The sequence below is a fragment of the Molothrus aeneus genome, chromosome 1 (genome assembly GCF_037042795.1).
Source record: "Molothrus aeneus isolate 106 chromosome 1, BPBGC_Maene_1.0, whole genome shotgun sequence".
Classification (NCBI taxonomy): domain Eukaryota; kingdom Metazoa; phylum Chordata; class Aves; order Passeriformes; family Icteridae; genus Molothrus; species Molothrus aeneus.
The window spans coordinates 41,968,810-41,976,456 of NC_089646.1; the positions used below are offsets into that span (position 1 = coordinate 41,968,810).

Sequence of the window (7,647 nt, forward strand, 5' to 3'; positions counted from 1 at the left end):
TAATTAAAAATCTCACATCATAATTGTCTCATAGTTAGCATTAAGCCAGACATTTGCAAATGGATTTCATTCACCTCAATATCTGTAATTAGAGCCACATCCATCATGGAGCATCCTCTACTTACTCCAAATCAAGTAGTGCAAACCACAGGGCTGTGCCAGTTCACATAGTTTAAATACCAGGGATGCCCCCAGCAGAAAGACTATATTAGCTGCACTATGAGCTGTTAGAAAAATCCTTCCTGGTATGTTTTTCTCATCGTTCAAAGAGCTTAGATATCCTAACTCCTATCGGCTCTTCTCCCAATCTCCTAAAATCCCCAAATGAAAACCTTCCTTTCTTCTAAAATTCTCTTTTCCCTCACTGATCTAGGGAAGAAGCATTATCCATTCTCAGTAGCTAGTTAGCAGGGTGATAAATGACTTGACAGGATAAGCTTTCTCAAGACATGGCGTAAATGGAATAAGCCTTTGTTCTGAGGAAATCCCAATCCCTGCAAAAGGCAGCCCATCGTCCACCCTGAGTCCTATAGTCTCACATCATGCACTGTTCTCACACAGCCCAAAGCCTGCAATTTTTGTAGAAAACTAAATGAATTGAGAAATTTAACTAAATTTGTCTTTCTGATTCATTTAAAAATCCCAGCAGGTTTTATTAGGCCAGCAGCAGAAAACACACTCTGTTCCCCATAAATACATGCAGTCATAACAGAAACATTTTTCTCTCCCCTGTTTCTTCAAACTCCCGCTTCTCTTGCAAAGGATTTTTGGAAGCTAGAACTGGAGGATTCATTAAGTGCCTTGCATCACTGCAGGGGTTTTTTTCATGCACTGACACAAGTCCTACCAGGTATCAGGAGCTTTGCATGCTGGTTCTTTGCATATCTGTAACAGTAATGCTCTGAAAGCATCCAATGATTTGACAGTCATGAGCAGTATCCTGTATGTCCTAAAACACTGGTGCCTGCACCTCTGTGTCCTGCTTTGAATTGAACTTGACTGTGTTTTGTACTAGGGAGAATTGTTTATTTGCTTTTGTTTTGTTTCAGGGCTAAGACTGCTCTGTAAATACAAACATCAGGGTCATTTTGTTCTTTGTTGCACAGAAGTCGTTTGACACTTGTCTGAATGCAGAGATAAAGTGCTGATTTGAAAATACCAATGCTATATTGCTCAGCTGCTTGCAGATTTCAGGCCACTACGTGGTGTACCGTGTCCTCTGTTAACATTTTCCTCTCCTGTTAATAGATAGATGTCAAAAGTCTATACTCCATACTAACAGAAAGGCTGTGCCAACCAGGATGAGGAGCAGTAAAACATCTGCCTGCACTCCTATGTCTTCTCCTTCCACTGTTGTGTTCCCCAAGATTTAGGTCAGTGCCCTGCCAGGCTCAGTTCTCTTCTCCTGCACTTCAGCCCCCTATGACAGAGCATGTACACTCTGGCACCTCACCCCAGTCAGCTGGCCCCTTTCTCTGCAGGTCCTGCAGTCAGCCCACTGGCTTTTTAACTTTCTCTGGATGAGAATTTTTCCACTCTTAAACCTTGCAGTATGTTCTCCCTGTACAGCAGTTTCATCACCAGTTTTCATTGTCCAGACAGAGCAAGATTCATTAGATCCTTTATTCTGCTGCCACTCCAGGAGATGTGTCAGGCATTGGTACTGCATGTGTACTGTACAGCTGGGTGACTAGAGCGTTAACAAGACTGGCACTTTATGGAAATAATTGGAATTAATTTCTGTGGTTTCTCAAATCATTTGGGTCATCTCTTGTCATGTTCTGTATAATAAAGACCACCAAATTTGTCAATGTAAGTCTGGTAAAGGGTACATTTCAAATAAACCTATAGCTTGGAATTATAGATATAAAATGATGGAGAGTTTAATGTTTTATTTAAGAAATCCTTCAAATAGCTAATCATGCTATGTGAAAAAAAATACAATCAAAAAGCCCCAACAACAAAACCAATTTGTTTTCAGTCTGAATTTGTCTAGTGTCAGCTTTTAGCCATAGTATTTGGTTAGGTTTTTACCTGCCATCCATGTCTTCTCTCAGTGTATATACACACACAGCAAGCTCAAGTGGCCTCCTCATAATTTGAGATAAGGGACGCTTTAAGTCTCAGGCCTCTGTCATGGTGTTGTATTAACCAAAGCAGAGCAACATAGCTGACTGTTTAATATTTTTTTAAGCCTTCAAGCAAACTGAGTTGGCTGTGAACTCTCTCCTTAAACTTGGATGGTGCTGTGATGAAACCACGGTAGAATTATACAGTCTTTCATTAATTATCTAAAAACAAATATGGCATTGACAATTGTTGAAGGTGGTATTTTCCTCCAGCTGTTTTGCACTGGGCGTGGTTGCTATATAAACATTACCTGCCGTGATTTACATAAACACTTAGGCAAGCACCACCCTTAGCAGGTAGAAAATGCACATGTCTTCAGTGAAAGTTGTTTATATTCTCAATGATGTAATCACTAGTATGCGTTTGCTCCATAATAATATTTAAAGGTCTGTGGCGGACTGCTGACCCTAATGAAAGTATTTATGAGTGTGCCTCAGGGACAGCCTGCCTGGACGTGCTCAGGGGCAGAATCAGCTCCTTCCTCACACAACATGACACCAGACACTCCTGAGTATTGGAGTGGCCTCTGATTTGCAGGTGTGAGAAGGCACAGCCAGCAGCTGTGCTTGGAGCTGTGCTTGCAGGCTCACTGGAGAGCAGGACAGCTGAGAGCAGCTGGGAAGCAGCCTGGGAAATGAAATGCAGACATCTCTTGCAGGTGCACTACAGAGCTGAGGCCCCTAAATATGAAAACCACAACTCCTGTTCTGAGAAGATTTGTACGTGGACTTCACACTACTCACTACAAACTCTTTTTAAGTTGAGTAGATGTGCTCTCTGCCCTGAAGTTAAGCACATATATTCAGTGTGCAGGGACAGTGTGTTCTAAGTACAAGCCAGCTCTGAAAGAAGTAAGCAATTTTTCCTCAGTACAATATCTGTGACATAGCTGTGTTGCAGGGCTGGGAGAGATCTTTAGATTACCAGAGCAGATAAAACAGCTGGTGAAAGCCTAATGCAAAGAAAATACAAGGCTTATGTACTCTGTGCTTTCTTTTCTTAGCACAATCTCTATCACCACACAGTTTACTTAGTGTCATGGGTTTCAAAACTGAAAAATAAAATCTAAAAGTCAGTATGTTGCTGTTCCCAGCACAGAGTTAATTATCTGTATGGCAAAATATGTTGTAAGACAGCTTTCTGGCAGGTAAAATGACTGTGTGTCTACAGTCAGGACTTTGTGCATATAATTCAAGTAAACTTCATGTAAAGAAAGAAATATTTGTGATAAGAGGAGTACAGAACATATACAGCTAAGTCCTGCCTTTTCCAGCATTAGGGTAGTAACAAACACCTGCTGATAAAATCTCATGCACTGTCATTACTTTGATTATTGTTTCAATTGGTATTGATTTTATGTTCTTTAATTTTAGGTGCCCAAGCTGCAAAACAAAACAAGCTTCATGTTCAGTGACCCCATGTACAAAAAAGGATTCTCTATGGATTTGCCAAATAATGGATGTTTTGAAAATATGAGCATCTCACCTATTCTCTCTTTGTTGCAGCAGCATTGGAAAATCCAGGTATCTCAGTCATGAAAACCATCTTTTCTTTGTGAAATATGGATTCCTACACAGAGACATTTGCCCTGATTGATCATGTGCCTATGGCACATGTTACTACCAAAGTACAAATCAAGTATTTCTGGTTTGGGTTAGTATAAATCAGCTTTTCCATATGGTTGTAAACTGCCGAAGGGTAAAATATGTTATAAATTATTTACTTGAGTACTTTTGTAGCTCAAAGCCTACACTTTGCTAATTCTGAAAAGCCAATAGGAAATTTTCAATCATTTCTTGATTTAATGCTAACTAAAAATAACTCATCCTCAGATTATTTGCACAGTAGGATGTCAAGGGTGAGAATATTTGTCCTGGACATCTGACATAAATCCCCATTCCTTGTGTGAGACCTGGGTTTTATGGAAAGTACAGTTCCTTTCTTGCTCTCTTCAGATTAAGTTTCCTTAGCTTTCTTAGCTCACTCAGGTGGTATAAATATAGTAAATTTTTTGTTTGGGGTGAAACCTGCTGATAACCACTGAAAAATCTCACTCATCTTTTATATGTTAACGTGTTTTACTTACCTAAAAAATAGTCTGAATGAGTTTCACATTTGAAAATTCTAGGATTTGGGAAGGGGGAAGGGAAGCTCTATTTCAAAATCAGAAAAACAGTTCAGGAAATTCCAGTCAGCTCCACTCCTTGGGCCTGTGAGTCTACTTTAATTAGCACTTCCAGCTGGCCAGATTGTTGCTAAGAAAGTAGTTCTAGAGAGCTTGATCAGTAATGTTAAAAATGTTGATACCTCAGGATTTGAGAACAAAACCAGCTTAAATGGAAGACTCTGTTAATTAGATAATGAGACATTCAGGAATAATCCCTTTACTGAGAAACCTGACAATACCTTTATCCACTATTCTGCTTTTACTAAAACATTTGCATTCACCAAATTGCATATTTTTTTCCTAATCAGACTTTACTTCCTTATAGCAGTTGATAAATAAGAGGCTGCAATCTTGACTGGTGTTTAAAAGCCTTGCCGATCCTTCCCTTGAAAGGTTAATTTAAAATAAAGAAAATGGGCCACCTTATTCTCTCTTGGTAGTTCTGTAATAAAAGGTTGATTGTTCAAGCAGCAGCATTCAATTATTCTGTTTCTGATGCTATCTACATGTAAAAAAATCTAGCTAGGCTTAGCTGGTCCCTGAAGGCTTTCCAGTTCTAGCCCTCAGTGCAAGGATGCAAAACAAAAAAATTAGAGCCTCACAATTAACATTCAAAATGTCAAGTATTATGTTGTCAAGTTAAAGAATGAAATTTGCTTCCAGGAATATCAGATACAGAAAAGCTTCTGGAGTGTTCACCCATTTTTTAGTGAAACTCATTCTTTGAATATGTTTGCTGGAGAAAAATAAGCTAACTAGGGAAGTCAGAGTGGCAGCCAGTGTTCAGAGAAATTGCCCACAAGTGTAGCCCTCCAGTTCTTGTTGAATTAATCATGATACTAGACCTCTACAACAGTCATTGAAAGTGTACAGTTTATTAATAGAGCTGAAGCAGAAAACAATTGGTTTCCTATCTGTGTTTTTATTCTACTTTTTTTTCTCCCCTACAGGAGCTGGGATGCTCAAACAACAGATGTGCAGACCAAAAGCAATGAAATTTACTGCTCTGATTCTGATAGCTGAAAGAAAACCAACACTGACCCTCAAGAGTTTAGGGTATAAATAAAGAGTTTTAGAATTATGCATGAACACTGAGACCAGTGAATAACATCCTGGAAACATGGTAAGAATATACATCTAGTGTAAAATAAACTGGCTCTCAAAGGGAAAGTGATGTGAATGGCTCAAACAAAATGGAAATTGAAACACTGAAATTAGTGTTAATTTTGATAGCAGCATGAATTTTAGCCCCACATTTCCTCACTTTTACTTACTGATCTTCTAGGTGGAAAACTGAAAAGACAGGAATCTCTCAGAGAGGAAAATCGATGCAGTTACAATGGATCCTCACAAACAGCAACAGGGGCATGGCAAAGCAGCTCTGGCATTGGAAGGAACCTTGGCAGTGCTGAACAATCAGATAAAGCGTTTTTTACTTGCAAGCCAGTTGAAGCAGGCCTCCAGACAGACCAGTGCACAGGTGTGTTCTGTACCTTTAAATATCAACTCTTATATAAAAGAAAGAGATAAAATAGGAACACAAAAAAGCCCATAATCCTGTTAATGTCATCAAAAAAAAAAAAAAAAAGGTTTTGCCAAGAAGTATAAAATTCCTTGTTTCATGATTAAGGAGTTGTGTTCAGTGGTTTGAGTGTGTATTAATGGTCTCTTTTTTTCATTAAAAAAAAAAAGAAAAACAAAAGAAAAAAGATGCTATCTGTATATCTTATCATGTCAAGTGACAGGCATCGTGTTATGATGACCTGCAGTTCATGTTTGCAAAACTCTGCCACATTTCTTCTGCCATCTTAAATTAAAAAGTCACCAGTGTCTAAAACATTTACATTGAAAGGCTTCACCAAATTGCATATTTTGACCTAATCAGAGTATACTTCTTTTCCTAGTCAGAGTGTAAAGGGCACGAAGGCTCCACAGAGCCTGAGCCAAGATACACGTTCCAAGAAGCCCATGGAGCCTGTACTGTGACACACACACACTGTGAGTGGAGGCACAATAATGCACAAGAACAGTTCCTTTGGGTAATTCATGTTTCCTGTATTTCTGGGAGAAACTCTCCCATACTCCTTCTCCTCCCTTCCCAGCTGCTTCAGTCCCTTGCTGAAAGGTAATACCACAAAATCCAGCCTTTGTTATCCAGTGGGAGAGCAGCAGTAAACAATTCAAGGACAATAGCCACCAGACATGTGGAAAACACTTCATTTTTACTGAATGGCCACAAAATCCTTTGCTAATTAGAGTTCCTGAATGTTGAAAATAACTATAACCTGCTTGCTTATTGTTGAAACCCCATGGTTTTTGTGGAATGGAAGATCTCTTTAGAAGCTTTTAAAAGATCCAGAAGTGTTTGGATTTGTTTTTTTTAATGACACTTCAGACTGGAGTACTGAAAAATACAGGTTAAGGGACAGCTCAGCACTGCCATGGGTAAATAATGACTTCATACTTTACATATCCAGTGACTTGTATGGCTTTTAAAAGTCTTTTGCGTTGTTCAGTCTCTTGGTTATTTGGCGGACCCCAGCAAACCCCCATTTCCAGCTCTGGGAGGGCTGTGTTAGCTCCTAGACTCCCGTTCCCCGCCGCGGCACTTCGTGGCGGTTCCTCTCGCAGGCGCTGGCAGCCAGCGGGGACAGCCACCTGCGGCACAGCACGGCCCCTGCCAGCCTTTGGGGCCTCTGGAGCCAGGGGTGACAGCCACCTGCGGCACAGCACGGCCCCTGCCAGCCTCTGGGGCCTCTGGAGCCAGCGGGGACAGCCACCTGCGGCATAGCATGGCCCCTGCCAGCCTTTGGGGCCTCTGGAGCCAGGGGTGACAGCCACCTGCGGCACAGCACGGCCCCTGCCAGCCTTTGGGGCCTTTGGAGCCAGGGGTGACGGCCACCTGCGGCACAGCATGGCCCCTGCCAGCCTTTGGGGCTTTTGGAGCCAGGGGTGACAGCCCGGAGCCACGATGACGGCCGGGGCATGAGGTTGGACCTTCCAAGGGGCTGTGGCACAGACAGCAGTGGCTCAGCCTGGCTCCTCGGCCGCACTGGAAGCAGACGGGATCCCGAGTGTATAAAAGTCCGCGAGGTCAGAGATGGTTTTGAGGAGATGGTTTTGAGAGGGGACGCGTTTTGACCCTCATTCCCTAGCGCGGGGGAAGCCTCGCACCGGCAGCGCTGTCCCGCCCCGGGGGCAGCGGCGGGAGGGCTGGGCGGTCTCCGGGGCGGGCGGCCCCGCTCGGGACCCGCCTCCCCGCCCGGGGCCGGGCGCCGAGCACCCTCCTCCTCCTCCCCCTGGCCCAGGCGGGGGCTGCCCGCGGCGCCGGGTCCACACAAAGCGGCGAG

At 42.4% G+C, this 7,647-nt stretch overlaps 1 long non-coding RNA gene across 1 annotated transcript; it reads left to right on the plus strand.

Moving 5' to 3' along the window:
- The first annotated feature begins 3,511 nt into the window (after positions 1-3,511).
- On the plus strand, positions 3,512-5,766 carry LOC136571216 (uncharacterized). Its single transcript, XR_010785691.1, has 3 exons — positions 3,512-3,653; positions 5,248-5,420; positions 5,583-5,766. It is a non-coding gene; the product is annotated as an uncharacterized lncRNA (long non-coding RNA).
- The last annotated feature ends 1,881 nt before the right edge of the window (positions 5,767-7,647 follow it).